This window comes from Balaenoptera borealis (genome assembly GCF_965194805.1).
Source record: "Balaenoptera borealis genome assembly, chromosome: 10".
NCBI classification, from domain to species: domain Eukaryota; kingdom Metazoa; phylum Chordata; class Mammalia; order Artiodactyla; family Balaenopteridae; genus Balaenoptera; species Balaenoptera borealis.
In genome coordinates this window covers 95,222,926-95,243,331 of record NC_138874.1, presented here as the reverse complement: position 1 = coordinate 95,243,331, position 20,406 = coordinate 95,222,926, and positions in this window count along the sequence as shown.

Sequence of the window (20,406 nt, the reverse complement as noted above, 5' to 3'; positions counted from 1 at the left end):
GAGTGTGTGCATATAAATGTGTGTGTAAACTTGTGGTATTTTTGTGACCAGGAAAAAGTTTAGTAGTCCTCTGAAATAAATCGATATTATGTATCTGTTTTCAACATACCAAGAGCCATCAGAAAGACACCAGAAATACACTTCTGGAAATTTCTCAAACAATTAGGCCTAAATATAATGCTTTAAGCTTAAAAAGTGGTCATTGATAACCAATATGAGTTTCTGATGTATACTTGGAATTACCCATTTTCTGTATGGGTATTTCTTACAGTTGAGGACTTACGTATTTGAATACATTAGAATACATGTATTTATGTCCACACACATCTATATCCTTGTAAAATGTGAATATCATTATTTTGCCTCCTTACTTGGAACATTGTGTTTACTTTACAAATGAAATCTGTAACAATATGCATTCAATAGAATGTACACTGGAATAAATTATAGAAGGATTTATTTGTATGTTTAACTGGAAAGACAATGTATAGAGAAGAGCTGATTTAGCAGCTCTGAGGACCTACTTTTCTTCTGCCAGCTTCCCCCTGGTCATCTAAAAATGGCTCTCAACGATTCCTCTAAGCATGGACTTCTTCTTCCAAAACCCAAGAGAGAGACAGATGGTTCCAGAAGCCTTCTCAAAAGAGTGAGGAAACTTCCTTCCCCAGAAGACTTCAACAAGCTTCACTCAGATTTTAATAGTCCATCTTTGTATACGTGCCCTTGACTGAACCACTAACTATGGCTAAGAGATTAGATGATCTGATTAGTTTAAACCTGAGCCATGTGGCTTGACCTACAGCCCTGGAGACAGAAAAACATACAGCTTTGCCCAAATGCAAGAGCTACATGGCTAAATTATATATCCTGGTAATCCACAGCTTTCCTGAGGCGATATATTGCACTGCTTTTACTTCTCAAGATTTAATTATGAAATTTTTCAAACATGAAGGAAATTTGAAAGAATTATATAAGGAACATTCATATACCCATCATGTAGATTCCACAACTGACAATTCGTTACATTCACTTTATCACATATCTACCCATCTATCCACTGCATTAGTTTTTGAAGATCACATAAAGGTATCGGTGCTTACAAAATTTAACGTATTTCTAAAGTCAATTACATTTGCATGAGCTTATAATGCACTTGTTCTCAAACTCCTTTCACAAGCTAAGTAAAATCTGATCATCGAGCTATACATTTTGCATTCAAAGCTTGGAATGTTAAATCTCTAGGGGAGTAGTTTTTAGCACTAAAGTTCTGAGGCTGATAGTGATTCATGTTTGGATAATTGTCCTGCAAATAAAAGATTCGTTGTAGATCATGCCATTTACATCAATTTTCTTTGATTGTGAACTGAATACACCCATGCTTTAAAAGGTATCTAAACCCACTACCGCTTTCAATTTTTTAAGATTCTGCTTCTATAAAACTTGATCACCTTTACTGATTCCAGTGGGTTTCATACATTTGCTCTTTCAAAGCTCAATTCAATTACCTCCCCTCATACCATTCTCAGACTCCCACATTTGGCCTTAGGAAAATCTGTCGACCTTAGTGCAATTGTATATTTCTTTCTGATAACATTTATCATGTCTTAATTGTGATTATTTGTTTATGAGCCTCTCTCCCTGACCAGAGTATTTTTATTATCAAGCTCTGAATTTATGGTTTCTGTTTCATTGTGGGCAATCCATAAAGATTTGTAGAATTCAATTTAAACCAAGAGATATATGTTTAGACCTGGGATTTTTTCAACACTTGAAACAAACAAGAAGGAACGCTTCATGCAGAACTACTTTTTAAAATTTCCATCAGATGCTTCAGAAATCAAAATCAGTTTGGCACTCTGTTATAAATAGTACTCTTAATAAAATCACGTAACAGAAAATTAGCCTAGGTGTTATACCTGTTTTATCAAACCACAAATAGATTTAGAATAAGACTAGTCAACATGGAAAAGTAGTGGATACTAAGCTAAAGTGCTAGAGTTCAAGGCCAGGCTCTGCTCCTTTCTAGCTGCAAGACCTTGGACAAAATACTGGAAATTTTACAGCTCAGTTTCCTCATATGGAAAATGGAGATAATCCGAGTACCTATTTCATAGAGTTGTTGTGAGCATTAGACAAATTAATTCAGGTAGAGTTTATAGTACCTTACACATAGTAAGTTCTCTGTTGATGTTGGATTTTAAAAGTCATAATATACAGTATCTACTGCTTAAACACGATCCAAACTGCCTCCTCTCATTTTTCTCTTCTAACAAAATCCAGATTTATTCAGGTGACTACAGAGATCCCTTGATCTTAGGGTGGTAGGACTCCAACACAGCCCCAGGGAATAAAGCATGGTGCTTTCATCCAGACTTGTCACTGTCCTAACACTTGGCCTGTGACTGGGGTAGGCGTGGCCAGTGATGGTAAGTGAGAGACTCTGGGTGGGCATCCAGGACAGGTTTTCCTTACTTATTAAAATGGGTAGGTACGATTGGCCCTTTCTTTTTCCCTTTCCCTTTCCCTTTCTTCTTGCCTGTATTGCCAAGGGAAGTAGCTCTTGGGTCACCAGGAAGAGGTAAGAAAGAGGACAGAAGTCAGCATACCAAGAAGGACAGAGAAAACAGATTGAAAGAGTCTTGGTCTATGACGACATCACTGAGCCACTGAAGTTAACACTAGATCATCTACCTCTCTACCTCTTGTTATGAGTGCAAAATACTGCTATTGTTTAATCAATCTAGTGGAGTTTTCTGATACTCCTAGTCAACACAATCCAACTGGTACAAAAATGCAATATAGCATACCTTGAGGGGATGAGAATTTCTGTGTGGTGTATATATATATATATATATATATATATATATATATATATATATACACACACACATAATAATACATTCTCAATGACAAGAGAGAAAAAAGCAAGAGCATGAAATAGTATGTTTTAAATGCTTTTTTGTTCTTGTTAGAGGCTCACTGGGGACTATGAGTTTAGTCCCTTATGAGCCCATTAACTTACCCTCTTCTAGAGATGAAAGTTGCAATCAATCTTTTTTTTTTTTAATTTTATTTATTTATTTATGGCTGTGTTGGGTCTTCGTTTCTGTGCGAGGGCTTTCTCTAGTTGCGGCAAGTGGGGGCCACTCTTCATCGCGGTACGTGGGCCTCTCACTATCGTGGCCTCTCTTGCTGCGGAGCACAAGCTCCAGGCGCACAGGCTCAGTAGTTGTGGCTCACGGGCCTAGTTGCTCCGTGGCGTATGGGATCTTCCCAGACCAGGGCTCGAACCCGTGTCCCCTGCATCGGCAGGCAGACACGTAATTCGCATTCAGGGCCACCAGGGAAGCCCGCAATCAATCTTAAAAGACTTTTTTTCTTACTGTGGCCTTTAAATAAGATGAGCTAAGGAGGAGTAGAAAATAGGTGATGTTGAACAGATTTCCACCCTCTACTGAAGAGACAAATCAAATAACCTCCTGTTTGAATATGCAGTAACAGCTCATTTAAATCCCAAGAAGTACATTCCTGAAGTGAAATACTTTTAACAATTGAAAATTTAAGGAATTGACATTTATGTTAGCCAATAATAAAGCAAATAAAACAAATTTGAGAATATTCAAATTTGGAATTCATTCATTTATTCAACAAATATTCATTAACTGTGAATCATTTGCAAGGTACTGTGAACAAGACAACACCTGCTCTGTGCTCACTGGTTTTACTATTTGATAGGAAGAAAAGTGTTGTTGAGGGGTCTTCATGTAAAGAAGAGGAAGATTTAAGATTGGACCCTGAGTTATGTGAGGAGACCAGGTGAGACTGAAGACCAGCTTCTTTTCATATACATGAAAGAAGGGATTAGAAGACAGACTGTTAATGTTGATGCAAATAGCAGGGAAGACATTTGAATTTCTAGAAAGAATCAACTCTTGAATCTGCTTTCATTTATAGAATCAAAAAGCCTTTATAGAATTTGCTCTCAACCTGCTTCAGTTATATACAGTTCCTCCTTCTCTTAGGTCATTTTTCTGAGGTCAGAAGTATAAATTCTAGCCAGATCTCTGGCCAAAACTTTAGGGAATTTCCACCTCTAGGAGTTGCTAAATATTGCATGGTGCCATTGCCCTACATTGTACAAACACTGGGGGAGGGCAGCTCCAATATCAGCATAAACTGCAACTGCATAATTTGTAGAATTTTTGCTTTCTTTAAATGCACCCATTCTAACAGCAACATTTTCTAAGGTTTTGTAAAAGAAAAATTGCACCTGACCATTTAAAAAGGCAAGGAAGACTACTGCAATATGGAGAAGGAGACTGAACTCAACTCCAATTTTTAAGTATTGAGATGAGCTAGTAGAAAAGTGCTGGAGGATATTAGGGGGAGGTTGGTTTATGTGATTAAGCCAGCTGTATTTGCTAATTGGCACTTATCAAAGTTAAGCTCCAACCCTCTCACAGAGACTGGAAAAGAGGGGTGCTATAATTACATTTTGAAGGGATGGCCCCCAGGCCCTTGAGAATGACACTGACATTCCAAGTTGGTAGAAGATTTACACCTCAAAGGGGGCAAAGAGAGAATTTACATTTCCAAGTTTCTAAAGTAAATGCTCTAAAAACACAGAGATGGGGGCCTATAGTCAGGAAGATACCCATTTAAAGTTTAGTTAAGCTGAGAGGACCATCCCTTAAGGCTGTCTTGGTCAGTTTCTTATTACCACCACCTGAGATGTGTTGACAAAGAATGTTGCCTGCCATTCCAGTAAACAACAAATTTTGCCCACCATCAAACCACCCCAGCCTGAAGGAAATTCAGGATGGAGAAAAACAGGATCCTGGTCCTAGATCATTAAGATGCATGTCAAAGGAATAATTTCAATGAGCCCAGACTCTTGCATCTTGCCATATATAGAAAAGCACTAAAATCATTAACTTGAGATGTCCAGTTTTTATGTGATTAGCAATAATCTTTTGAAATTTGACTACATTTATTTTTTTCAGCAAAAACTCCTATAACCTCCTGGCTCCTCTCTTACCGCTTTGGAACAATTCCTCAGAGCTATCTGAGAGTCCAACTCCCAGGTTTTAGTCCTCAGTAAGGTCCTGGAAAAAACCATAACTCTCTACTTTTAGGGTGTGCATTTTTGTTTTTTGCTTTTGTTTTGTTTTGTTGTTTTTTGTTGTTGTTGTTTTTCAGTTGACAGATGGTAGGACCCAGCATTGTCCAGGGGAGGAACTGAAACGTAATGGACCACTGCCCCAAATTATTTTAATCTTATGCATTTTTTTGGAAATGTTCACATCTCATCTCTTTTTCAAAGCTCCCATTTCACATTTCCCTTTTCCTTTAAAAGAGAAATTTAAAGTGAGCCAGAGTCAGAATAAAGGAAGAGATATTGTTGCATATTTAAATATCCCAAAATAGATGAAAACATAGGTGGGAAAATCCAACCAATCTCCATGAAAAGTCACTCCCTAAATCCAAACTTCTCCCTACCTCTCCCTACATTCTCTCCAAGTCTCTCCAATAAAAGTAATTTTCTCTCTTTTATCTCAATTCCCAGCATTTAGAACAAACAAGATGATTTTATGTTTAACAATGTCAATCATTACAAACCATAAAGCTACAGTAATTTCTCTGTGGCTTGATCTTACTTTGCTCCCTTTTTATACCTCTTGCTAATAATCCTTATTGTATTCTGTTGCGGAAAGAATATGGAAATCTATACTTGACCACAGAACGACTGACAGTTATATATGTAACTATTATGAAACTCTTTATAAACTCAAAGTGTTGGAGAGTGTGATGAAAGGTTACTTTTGCTAGTCCTAAAAAGATTTTCTACTAACCCTCTCTCAGAAAAGCGAAAAATCACAAATGTGACCTCTGGCAGGGTAACATGCTACATACCCATCCTTTTTTCCTTACAACATCTGCCTCCTGGCAATGCGATTGTCATTTGCATTTCTAAAGCAGCTCCTATTGGCTTTGACTACATTTCTAAAAATACTTAAGCTCCGTCTCCATTTATATTTGAACCCAGATAAGTCTGCTTATCCTGTCTACGGTTGCTCTAAGGAGGATAATGAAGGACATATCCTTTTACAAGATAGTGGACAAAACATATATCATGTTTCTGTAAAAAGGTACCGAAGTGCAGCCATAGCTGGCTAAGATCAGTATTTGGAGAAAGGTTTAATATGTTTTAAAAGGGTATATGGGGAGTGGAGGCGGGGTTAGTTACACAAAGGATTCCTAAAAACTGAACTGATCAGAAGAAACAAAGACATTTTCTCTTGGTCTCATAATGATATGGATTTCACAAGAACCAGCCAGTTGCTCAGAACCATGGAACAGTTAAAGGAAATATAAAAATAGACCTGAAGCTAGGAACTTGTAAAAGAGAACATATGATAATGAAGATTTAACATTTGGCATGTCCTAGTCATTTCTCCAGAGTATTCTCATCTAATCACGGACAGAGGTGCTGAATCCTCTAGTACCCTCCAACAGAATTGCTGAAAAATGGAATTAAAGTGTGCAGCATTAACTTTCTGACAAAAGCCAGAATCTCTCCTCCTGAAGAAATGTGAAATCAATGTTGCCATTAGTTCTTAGTGTATGCTTTATATTTGTTAAGGTAAACTTTTTATTGGAGGATAACATACATATAAAAAGACCACAAATCAAAAGTGTATGACTCAATAAATTTTCACAGAGGGGACATTCCTATAATCACCACCCCTCATCAAGAAATAGAACATTCCACACACTGTGGAATGGTGTTCTGGTGTCCCTGACCATTCATTACACAGACCACATTTTTTAAGGTAACTACTGCTATCCTGACCTCTAACATCACAAATGAGTTTTGCCTGAGTTTGAGGAGCTCAAACTCATGTATATGTATATGGAGCTGGACAGTGTGTATTCTTCTCTGCCTGATATTTTCCTCTCAATGTGTTTGTAAGTTTCATCCACCTTGTTGTATAAGGCAGTAGTTCATTCATTCTCCTTGTTTATATTCTATTATAAAATAATACAGTTTATTTATCTATGCTACTGTTATGGACATTTGGGTTTTTCACAGTTTGGGGCTGCTAAAATACTGCTGCTATAAATATACTTTTACATGACTTTTGGTCCCCATACGTTTGCATTTTTTTAGATATATATCTAAAAAATTGATCATCTGGGTTATAGGATACAGCAGAAGCTCTTGGTATTTACCCATAACCACTTGCTTCTATTCTTCTCCTTTTCATGAGGGTTTTCTCTGGCCGTTGGAGCTCGTTCAACACTCTGCTACCTAAACACACACCCACATATACACACAGCTGGCTGGAAGTCAGGATTAACACCTCTGGTAGTAGCCTTTAAACAATGACTGAATCTGATATGGATGCACTTTCTACACTGTCTTCCACAGTTTCCTGGTAAGAGTAAGCTCCCATTGCCCACACTGATATTTGCTTGATAACACACACACTCTTCTTTGGCTTCCTTCCCTACCTTGTAATACTTCTCCATGCTTCTACAGATATTTACTGTTACATAAACTTCTTTCAATAGAATTGGTATCTTAAAGTCTGCCTTTAGGTGAGTCTAACCTAGACAAAGGATATGTTCACTTTTGGTAAATGCCACCAGATGTTTTTTCAAAGGGACAGTGCCATTAATACCCACATCCACACAGCAGTGTGAGTTTTGTAAGGTGCTCCGTACCCTTACAAAATCTTGCCATTGAGCATGGACAGTGTGGACAAAAAAATGCTGCCTGCCACTTCAGTAAACAAAGAATGTTGCCCACCATCTCGGTAAACAACAAATTTTGCCCCCCATCAAGCCATCAGCCACTGTAGCTGCTGCCGTTGATGCATCCTGAGGGGAATTCAGGATGAAGAAAAACAGGACACTGGCCCTATATAGTCAAGATGCATATCAAAGGAATAATTTCATTGAGCCCAGACTCTTGCATTTTCCCATACGTAGAGAAAACACTGAAGTCACTCACTTGAGATGTCTGTTTTTTGTGATTAGCAGTCATCTTTTGAAGTTCAACTGCATGTTGTTTTTCAGCAAAAACACCTGTATATCCTGGCTCCTCCCTTATCTCTTTGAAACAGTTTCTCGGAGTTATCTAATGGGCTATCTCCCTAGCTATAGTTCTCAGTGAGGTCCCTGAATAAAACATAACTTGCCACTTTCAGGTTGTGCATTTTTTTCTCAGTCAAAAGCAGTCTTTTTAAATTTTAGCACTTTTGGTTGGCATGTGGTGTATAAATCAATATACATTGATTGATTGATTTATATAAATAAATATTTATTTATTTATTACTTGCATTTTCTTGTGATGAGTGATATAAAGATATACGTGTATGTAGGAGAGAGATTGAGAGAGAGAGATTTGGATATTGTGTTTTGTGAAATGCCTATTCGAGTCTTTTTTCTTTTTCTATTGGATTTCTTATTCATCAGTAAGTTTTCTTTGTATGTTTTGGTTACAATCTCTTTTTGGATATTTGTATTACAAATATCTACTTTATGGCTTGCTTTTTCACTCTCTTAATGGTGTCTTTGAATGAATAGAAATTTTTTTCTTTTAAATATATCCAATTTATTATCCTTCTCTGATTAGTGCCTTTTGTTCCACATTCAAATAATCTTAGCCTAGACCAAGTCTTGAAAATATTCACTTTTATTACCTTCTAGAAGTTCTATTGTTTTACAATCCAGTTAGAATTGATTTTTGTGTATTGTCTGAGGTAAGATCAAGAAATAAATTTTTTCTATAATGGTATCCTATTGACCCAGCTCCCTTTATTTAAAAGGCTATCCTTTCCAAATGCTTTCTATCATCATCTTTGTTATAAATCTACTGATTGCATGGATATGATCTATTTCTATATTCTTTATTGTGTTCCATTGGTTTATTTGTTTATCCTTAAACCAATGTCAGTATTTCAACTACAGCTTTTTAATAAGTCTTGAAATATAATAGTGTAGTTCTCTTAATTTATATATATATAAAAATGATTTTACGTTACCCTATTTTCTTTCTTTTTTAAATTTTATTGAAGTATAGTTGATTTACAGTATTGTGTTAATTTCTACTGTACAGCAAGGTAACTCAGTTTACATATATATTCTTTTTCATAATCTTTTCCATTATGGTTTATCACAAGGATATTGAATATAGTTCCCTGCGCTATACAGTAGGACCTTGTTGTTTATCCATTCTATATATACTAGTTTGCATCTGCTAATCGCAAACTCCCAATCCTTCCCTCCCCAACCTCTATTTTCTGAAGAATATTTTCACTGGATAAAGAACTAGAGGTAAGTTATTATTTTCTTTAAGCACTTTAAAACTGCTATTTTCTCAACATGATCATGGTTTCTGTTATTTTATTGAAAGCTGAATCAACTGTCAGTCCTTCAACTGTTCCTTAAAGATAATGTGTCTTTCTTCTCTGGCCACTTTAGTATTCTTTTCCCATTTGTCTTCAGGTGCAATAGTGTCACTGATTTCCCTAGGCATGACTTTCTTTTTATTTATCATTCTTGATATATATAGCATTACTTGAGTATGTGCCTTGGTCTCTTTTAATCAATTTGTAAAAATCTCAGCCAATATGTCTTCAAATATTGGATCTTTTCCCATTCTATTTCTCCTTTCCTCCTAGGGCTCCTTCTACATCTTTTCACCATGTCCCACTTGTCTCACATACTTCTCTATATTTTATCTTCTCTCTCTCTCTCTTTCCATGCTTCAAATTGGGTATTATCTACCAATCTTTCATCTAGTTCTTTGATATTCTCTTCAGCTACATCTAAACTGATATTAAACACATGTATAAATTCATTTCAATCATTATGTCTTTTAGTTCTAAAATTTTTATTTGATTCTTTTTTTATAAATATTTTCTCTGCTTAAATCCTCCCACTCTATCATATATTTTCTAGAAGGCATAAATTATACATATTTTAAATCCATGTCTGAGAAATCCTGTATCTAGATCATCTCTCAAACTCTATATTGAGGGCACTTTACCTGTTTTGCAGTCACTTAGTCTTGTCTCATGCTATAGCTGGTAAATTAATTAGTGAATAGTGTGTATAAAAAGTTATAAAAATAATTTACCATCATGGATGATATTATCTTCCTCCAAAGATGATTTAGTTTTGCTTATGGCTGACTGATAGAGAAATGATGGCTCAACATAATCCGGTCTGGGATTGAGCTGATTTAGATCTGGCTTTAAGTTTTGTTAGGGCTGGCCTCTCTCCCTCTCTGTCTCTCTGTCCCTGTCTCTCTCTCTCTCTCTCTCTCTCTCTCTCTCTCTCTCTCTCTCTCTATATATATATATATATATATATATATAAATTGATATCAACATATTCTTTTATATATTATATATATACATATTTTTTCAAGACTGCCATAATCTCTGTTGTTCTCTTAGCTGATGCTTTTTGCTTGCATTCATTGCCCCTAAGGAAAGACATCCAAGGAAAAAGTGGCACCAGATCTCAGGCTTACCTCAATGTATTTCCATTCTCTCTGTGATAATAACCCCCAAGTCCTGACTATATGAAGCCCTAGGCTTCAATTTTATTTTCCCAGCTGAAATTATTGAAAGCTCTGATGAGCTTTCCAGCATTTTAACTGCTCCCTTCATCTTGATTTCTCAGCCTCTTGGTTCTACTTCTCTTGGAGAACTTGGTCCTTCAAACCTTGGATTCTTTGCTAGTTCTCTGATGCCTTCATATCTTTATGCATATTTTTAAAAACTTTATCCAGACTTTACAGTTGATTTTGGCAGAACAGTTGCTCTGCTACAAGCTAATCTATTATAGCTTAGAGCAAAATTTTCATTTTGCTATATAATATTTATTCAGAAGAGTCTATAGTTCCTAAATGAAGAGCTTATATTAATTTTCAAACTGATATAGCTAGTACCTAGATTAAGAAATACAACATTACAAGATATCAGAAACCTTCTTTGCACTTCCTTCTTGTCACAACCTTCATCAAAAATTTAAAAAAAATACTGACTGAATATCATTGATTAGTTTTTCCTGTTTTTTGAAATTTATGCAAATAGCATTATAGAATATGTATTCTTTTGTTTCTGGCTGCTTTCATTCAATATTAAGTATATGAGATTCACTCAGCTTATTCATAATGTAGAATATTTATCCTTTTTACTGTATGGTATCCCAGTGTATGTTCATATTATGATTCATATATCCATTTTTCTCTAGGTAGACCTTCGGATAGTTTCCAGTTTTTGACCAGTACTAACAGTGCTAATATATTTATTTTAGTATATGTATTTTGATGAATATACATATGCATTTCTTTGGGGACTACAGCTCTAATGTATATTTGATATAAAGAAATATTCCTAAGTCATCTGTGTTCAAGTAGTCTAGAAATGCTCCCTTTCAGTTTTGGCATCTGCTCTTTCTAATTGTTTCACACAGGGCTCTACAAGACTGGTTTCTATCTAGAATCCCTGTAGAATAATGGAGCAGAACCAACTTTTTGCCTGGCCCACTTCATTTCCAGTTTAGTAGCAAGTTTCTAAATGTTACAAAAACCACAAAATGACCACAACCCCCAACCTCCTTGCTTCAGTTTGAGACCTGTCGCCCCACTGGTGGCACAGGTGCACTCCTTCAGAGTGACAGAGGGAGGGAGTCCTTTGGCACACCACATCCTAAAGATCAGGGTAAGTATTCTACAAGTTCTATTCATCATAAAGCTTTACCCATGTCTTCCAATCTGAAATGACTGTGTTGTTAAAGCATCTGACCTCATAGTCCCTTGATCTTCTCACCTTAATCTCTCTTCTACATGTGTGCCAACACCCTAGAACCTATCATCAATGAGGACTGTGACACCTCAGAAATTCTAAGGTCATCTTATAATCACAGGCTCTAATTGTCCCATCTCTCTCAGGGCCTCACTCTCATTGAAACTCTCTTGGATGTCTTAGAGACCATAAGCTCTTATCTATCTATCTATCTATCTTTTATTTATTTAAGGCTACGTTGGGTCTTTGTTGCTGCATGCGGGCTTTCTCTAGTTGTGGCCAGTGGAAGCTACTCTTCGTTACGGTGTGTGGGCTTCTTATTGTGGTGGCTTCTCTTATTGTGGAGCATGGGCTCTAGGCACGTGGGCTTCAGTAGTTGTGGCGTGTGGGCTCAGTAGTTATGACTCTCAGGCTCTGGAGCGCAGGCTCAGTAGTTGTGGCACACAGGCTTAGCTGCTCCACAGCATGTGGGATCTTCCTGGACCAGGGCTCAAACCTATGTCCCCTGCATTGGCAGGCGGATTCTTAACCACTGCACCACAAGGGAAGTCCCCATAAGGTCCTTTATGTCTCGATGTTTTCAGGTCCATCAGACTCCATGAGAATCATTATTTTTATCACATTCAAAGTGAGATCCATATGTACTCCAGATCTTCCTCCTTTGCTCTCTTGTTTTTTCGACATATACCCACCTCTCCACCCACACACGTAATTCGCATTCAGTGTAGTCCTACACAGGCTCCTTATGTGTACAGCAAAAATTTAAAAAATAAATAAAATAAATAAACAAACACAACTCCACAACTCTTCAGACTGCTGCCCTGAATAATTCATGGCAATCACACCCGCCAGGAACCTGACACAGCTCCATAATTGTTTCAATTAGCAGTTTCCTCCGCCACTCAATTCAGCAACTATTTAAAACTGTACCACTCTCCTCAAGTTCCTACTGCAGGCCTGGTCCTCTCGCTCTCACCAGACAATTTCTTTTATAAAATTAAGAAGATAGCTGAGAAAACCAGGAATGGACTTCCTGAATTTACCACATCCCCTACACTTCAATTTATTTTTATTCAGACCATCATTTAGTCACAGAAAACATGGCATCCCTCTTCTAAATCAAGAGGAATATGATTTCCTTTAAATTTAATCTAATCCTATTTTAATTTCTCCAGATCTTTTTCCATCGGTTACCGTCATTCTCCCACCATTATACTGTTAATATGTTGTTCTGACTATACTAGCTTACAAAAAGTTCACATCAATCTAATAACATGGCTTTCTTAACTTCTTCCTCACTTTAGCTCCACCCCTTATTTATTCTTCACTTTATAACCAAACAGCTTGGGAACATATTCCTGCTTCCTTATATCTTAAATTGCTATGCATTGAGGCATGATTATCTTTTGTCCCTAACTACTTCATTGGAACTGTTCTTGACTATGGGAATGCCTGCCTTAAAACCTTCACAACTCTTGGGTTCCATGAAAACAGATTCTTTTAATTATTTTTCTAGTGTTCTTAGTGTCTCTTATTGAGCCATTTTTTCTTCATTTTCCTCTTAAATAATTGTATTTACAAAGATTCACTGTTGGCAAACTAATATTCACACTTCATATACACTCTCTGAAACAACTCATCTATCATTAGGATTTTCCATTTTTTTCTGTGTAAAATAATATATACTTATTATAGAAAAAAATAAAAACATAATAAAAAAAGACAAAGAAAAAATTTCATCACCTATAATCCTTTCACCAAGAAATAATTGCCACTGTTTTTGTTTATTGAAGTATAGTTGACATACAATATTGCTTTTAGGTGTACAACATAGTGGTTTGACATTTATATATTGTACATTATGAAATAATCTCCATGATAAGTCTAGTAACCATCTGTCACCATACAAAGTTACTAGAATATTGCTGTCTATATTCCCTATGCTGTATATTACATCCTTATGACATTTATTGTATGACTGGAAGTGTGTACTTCTTAATCCCCTTCACCTATTTTGTCCATTCCCACACACCATTCCCCTCCAGCAGCCACCACTTTGTTCTCTTATCTATAAGTCTGTTTCTATTTTGTTTTGTTTGTTCACTTTTTTCAAGATTCCACATATAAGTAAAATCATACCTTATTTGTATTCCTCTGACTTATTTTGTTTAGCATAATACCCTCTAGATCCATCCATACTGTTGCAAATGGCAAGGTTTTATTATTTTTTATGGCTGAGTAGTATTCCATTGTATATAATATCACATCTCCTTTATCCATTCATGTATCGATGGACACTTAGGTTGCTTCCATATCTTACCTATTGTAAATAATGCTGCAATGAACATAGGGATATTTATATATACAACTTTTCAAATTACTGTTTTTGTTTTTTTCAGGTAAATAACCAGAAGTGGAACTTCTGAATTGTATGGTATCTATATTTTGACTTTTTAAGGAAACTTCATACTGTTTTCCATAGTGGCTGTACCAATTTACACTCCCACCTAAAGTGCATGAGTGTTCTCTTTTCTCCACATCCTTACCAATACTTGTTATTTGTATTGTTTTTGATAACAGTCATTTGACAGGTATGAGCTGATTTCTCATTTTGGTTTTGATTTGCATTTCCCTGATAAGTAGTGATATTGAGCATCTTTTCATGTGTCTGTTGGTCATCTGTGTATCTTTGGAAAAATTTCTATTTAAGCCCTCTGTCCATTTTTTAATTGAATTGCTTGTGTTTTCCAGATATTAAGTTGTATGAGTTCTTTGTATATTTTGGAAATTAACCCCTTATTGGATATATTATTTGCAAATATCTTATGCCATTAAGTGGGTTGCCCTTTTTACTGTTGTTGATGGCTTCTTTCTATGTGCAAATGTTTATTTGATGTAATTTCATTTGTTTATTTCCACTTTTGTTTCCCTTGCCTGAGAAGACAGATAAAATGATATTGCAAAGACTGATGTCAAGGAATTTATTGCCCATGTTCTCTTCTAGGAGTTTCATAGTTTCAGGTCTTGCATTTAAGTTTGTAATCAATTTTGAATTTATTTTTGTATATGGTGTAAGAAGGTGGCAAAGTTTCATTGTTTTGCATGCAGCTGTCCAGTTTTTCCAACATCATTTATTAAAGGGTCTGTCTTTTCCCCATTGTATATTCTCACCTCCTTTGTCACCATGGAAGCATGGGTTTATTTCTGGATTTCTATTCTTTTCCATTGATCTATGAGTCTGTTTTCACATCATAATGTTTTGATTACTATAGCTTTGTAGTATAGTTTGAAATTCTTTTCTTTCCCTCAAAATTGCTTGGCTATTTGGGGTCTTTTGTGGTTCCATACAAATTTTAGGATTATTTGTTCTAGTTCTGTGAAAAATACTATTAATATTTTGATAGGCACTGCATTGAATCTGTACACTGCCTTGCCTAGAGTGGAAATTTTAACAATATTAATTCATTCAATCCATGAACACAGTATATATTTCCATTTATTTGTGTTGCCTTCAATTTCTTTCATCATTTTTATAGTTTTCATAGTACAGGTCTTTCACCTCCTTGTTTAAATTTATTCCTAGGTATTTTATTATTTTTGATGCAATTTTAAATGGGATTGTTTTCTTAATTTATATTTCTGATGGTTATTAGTGTATAGAAATGAAACAGATTTCTGTATATTAACTTTGCACCCTGCAACTTTACTAAATTCAGTTATTAGTTCTAATAATTTTTTGGTGGAGACTTTAGGATTTTCTATATATAATATCATATCATCTGCAAATAGTGACAGTTTTACTTCTTCCTTTCCAATTTTAATGCTTTTTATTTCTTTTTCTTGCCTGATTGCTGCAACTAGAACTTCCAATACTATGTTCAATAAATATGGTGAGAGTGGGCATTCTGTCTTGTTCCTGATCTTAGAGGAAAAACTTTCAGCTTTTCTTTGTTAAGTATGATACTGGCTGTGGGTTTGTTGTATATGGACTTTAGTATGTTGATGTATGTTCCCATTATACCCATTTTGTTGAGAGATTTTAATCTCAATGTGTAGGATTTTGTCAAATGCTTTTTCTGCATTTATTAAGAAGTTCATATGATTTTTATCTTTTAATTTGTTCATGCTGTATATCACATTCATTGATTTGTAGATATTGAATCATCCTTGCATTCGTGGAATAAATTCTGCTTGATCATGGTGTATGATTCTTTTAATGTATTGTTGAATTTAGCTTGCTAATATTTGGTGAGGTTTTTGAATCTATCAGAGAGATTGGCCCAAGATATTCTGTATTTGTAGTGTCTTTGTCTGATTTGGTATCAGGGCAATGCTAGCTACACAGAATGAATTTGGAAGTGATTCTTCCTCTTCAGTATTTTTGGGATAGTTTAAGAAGGACAGGTTAACTCTTTTAAATGTTTGGTAGAATTCACCTGTGAAGCTGTCTGACCCTGGAATTGTTTGTAGGAAGTTTTTTGGTTACTATCTCAATTTCACTACTAGTCATTGGTTTGTTCAGATATTGTATTTCTTCCTGATTCAGTGTTGGAAGATTGTGTGTTTCTAGGAATTTATTCAATTTTTCCTAGGTTGTCCAATTTGCTAGCACATAATTTTACTTAGTTATCTCTTAGGGTCCTTTGTATTTCTATGGTGTCAGTTGCAGCTTATCTTTCATTTCTGATTTTATTTGGGCCCTCACTGTTATTTTTTAATTTAATTTAATTTAATTTTAGACAGCAGGATCTTACTACTTATCTATTTTATACGTATTAGTGTATATATGTCAATCCCAATCTCCCAATTCATCCCACCACAACTGCGCTTTCCCCCTTTGCTGTCCATACATTAGTTCTCTATATCTGTGTCTCTATTTCTGCCTTGCAAACCAGTTCATCTGTGCCATTTTTCTAGATTCCACATATATGCATTAATATATGATATTCGTTTTTCTCTTTCTGACTTCACTCTGTATGACAGTCTCTAGGTCCATCCACATCTCTACAGATGAACCAATTTCATTCCTTTTTAAGGCCGAGTAATATTCCATTGTATATATGTACCACATCTTCTTTATCCTTTCATCTGTCGATGGGCATTTAGGTTGCTTCCATGACCTGGCTATTGAAAATAGTGCTGCAATGAACATTGGGGTGCATGGGTCTTTTTGAATTATGCTTTTCTCTGGGTATATGCCCAGTAGTGGGATTCATGGGTCATATGGTAATTCTAAAAAAACTAAAAATTTAGTTTTTTAAGGAACCTCCATACTGTTCTCCATAGTGGCTGTATCACTTTACATTCCCACCAAAAGTGAAAGAGGGTTCCCTTTTCTCCACACCCTCTCTAGGATTTGTTGTTTGCAGATTTTCTGATGATGCCCATTCTAACCAGTGTGAGGTGATACCTCATTGTAGTTTTGATTTGCTTTTCTCTAATAATTAGTGATGTTCAGCAGATTTCCATGTGCCTCTTGGTCATCTGTAGGTCTTCCTTGGAGAAATGTCTATTTAGGTCTTCTGCCCATTTTTGGATTGGGTTGTCTGTTTTTCTAATACTGAGCTGCATGAGCTGTTTATATATTTTGGAGGTTAATCCTTTGTCTGTTGATTCGTTGGTAAATATTTTCTCCCATTCTGAGGGTTGTCTTTTCGTCTTGTTTACAGTTTCCTTTGCTGTGCAAAAGCTTTCAAGTTTCATTAGGTCCCATTTGTTTATTTTTGTTTTTATTTCCATTACTCTGGGAGGTGGATCAAAAAAGATCTTGCTGTGATTTATGTCAAAGAGTGTTCTTCCTATGTTTTCCTCTAAGAGTTTTACAGTGTCTGGTCTTACATTTAGGTCTTTAATCCATTTTGAGTTTATTTTTGTGTATGGTGTTAGGGAGTGTTCTAATTTCATTCTTTTACATGTAGCTGTCCAGTTTTCCCAGCAGCACTTATTGAAGAGACTGTCTGTTCTCCATTGTATATCCTTGGCTCCTTTGTCATAGATTAGTTGACCATAGGTGTGTGGGTTTAACTCTGGGCTTAACTCCTGGAGACTGTTCTGTGTGCACTTGAGAAGAAAGTGTAATCTGCTGTTTTGGGATGGAATGCCCTATAAATATCCATGAAATCTATCTGGTCTACTGTGTCATTTAAAGCTTGTGTTTCCTTATTAATCTTCTGTTTGGATGATCTGTCCATTGGTTTATGTAACGTGTTAAAGTCCCCCTCTATTATTGTGTTACTGTCAATTTCCCCTTTTATAGCTGTTGCATTTTCCTTATGTATTGAGGTGCTCCTATGTTGGGTGCATATATATTTATAATTGCTACATCTTCTTCTTGGATTGATCTCTTGATCATTATGTAGTGTCCTTCCTTGTCTCTTATAACATTCTTTATTTTAAAGTCTATTTTATCTGTTATGAGTATTGTTACTCCAGCTTTCTTTTGATTTCCATTTGTATGGAATATCTTTTTCCATCCTCTCACTTTCATTCTGTATGTTTCTCTAGGTCTGAAATGGGTCTCCTGTAGACAGCATATATATGGGTCTTGTTTTTGTATACATTCAGCGAGCCTGTGTCTTTTGGTTGGAGCATTTAATCCATTCACGTTTAAGGTAATTATTGATATGTATGCTCCTATTACCATTTTCTTAATTCTTTTGGGTTTGTTTTGGTTGGTCCTTTTCTTCTCTTGTGTTTCCCACTTAGAGAAGTTCCTTAAGCATTTGTCGTAGAGCTGGTTTGGTGGTGCTGAATTCTCTTAGCTTTTGCTTGTCTGTAAAGCTTTTGATTTCTCCATCGAATCTGAATGAGATCCTTGCCGGGTAGAGTAATCTTGATTGTAGGTTCTTCCCTTTCATCACTTTAAGTATATCATGCCACTCCCTTCTGGCTTGTAGAGTTTCTGCTGAGAAATCAGCTGTTAACCTTATGGGAGTTCCCTTGTATGTTATTTGTTGTTTTTCCCTTACTGCTTTCAATAATTTTTCTTTGTCTTTACTTTTTGCCAATTTGATTACTATGTGTCTCGGAGTGTTTCTCCTTGGGTTTATCCTGTATGGGACTCTCTGTGCTTCCTGGACTTGGGTGGCTATTTCCTTTCCCATGTTAGGGAAGTTTTCGACTATAATCTCTTCAAATATTTTCTCAGGTCCTCGCTGTCTCTCTTCTCCTTCTGGGACCCCTGTAATGCGAATGTTGTTGCGTTTAATGTTGTCCCAGACGTCTTTTAGGCTGTCTTCATTTCTTTTCATTCTTTTTTCTTTATTCTGTTTTGCGGCAGTGAATTCCACCATTCTGTCTTCCAGGTCACTTATCCGTTCTTCTGCTTCAGTTATTCTGCTATTGATTCCTTCTAGTGCAGTTTTCATTTCAGTTATTGTATTGTTCATCTCTGCTTGTTTGTTCTTTAATTCTTCTAGGTCTTTGTTAAACATTTCTTGCATCTTCTCAATCTTTGCCTCCATTCTTTTTCTGAGGTCCTGGATCATCTGCACTATCATTATTCTGAATTCTTTTTCTGGAAGGTTGCCTATCTCCACTTCATTTAGTTGTTTTTCTGGGGTTTTATCTTGTTCCTTCATCTGGTACATAGCCCTCTGCCTTTTCATCTTGTCTATCATTCTGTGAATGTGGTTTTTGTTCCACAGGCTGCAGGATTGTAGTTCTTCTTGCTTCTGCTGTCTGCCCTCTCAACACTGTATTTTTAGATCTTTCCATGTTCTTCTGGCTGTTCTTTTTCAGCTTCCAGTCCCTGTCAAAATTCCTCAAGTTGTGGTTGTACTACTCCAATCTCTGCCTTTCTGGTCACATCGCCTCCTCCCTGTGTCTTATCTTCTGTCTGTCCCCAAGGTTTTTGTCTTATTCTTTTATTTGGAATATATTTCTCTGTATCTTCATTTTGCCTAATTCTCTGTGCTTATTTCTTTGTATTAGATAGGTCCATTACATCTCCAAATCTTGGAGAAGTGGCCTTATGAAGGAGAATTTCTTTGGGGCCAAGCAGCACACTCCCCTCTGGACGCCAGAGCCAGATGGTTCAGGGGTGTTTTCTATGTAGAATGCATGCACCTTTCTGTTGTGACAAGGCTGACTGCTGTGGATGCTCTCATATGCAGGGCTGGTTTCCAATCTGGCTGGCTGTGAGGTCATGCCTCATGCAATTGCTGTGGGTGTGCTGGTGAGAGCAGGCCCCTGGCATGGCTGGCCTAGTGGTGTGAGAAGGCTGAGAGCACGCAGTTGGGTAGGGTATGCCCCTGGCACTAATAGGTTAGAGGGAGGATTCCAAAATGGGACCTGCCAGTACTGGTGTTAGCACAGTAGAATGAGATCACAAAAATAGCTACTGTCATTGTCTCAGTCCTGGAGAGCTGACTCTTGGAGGTTCTCTAAAATAAGCACGTTGACCTGACCCTAGTACCTTTCAAACTACTGCTGGGAGTTAGAGCAAGTGACCCTTTTTGCATGCATCCTTTAAGAGTAGGGTCTCAGTTTCTTACAGCCCTCTGACTCTACCAAATGTAAGTCCCACTGGTTTTCAAAGCTAGACATTTTGGGAACTCATCTTCTTGGTACAGGACACTCA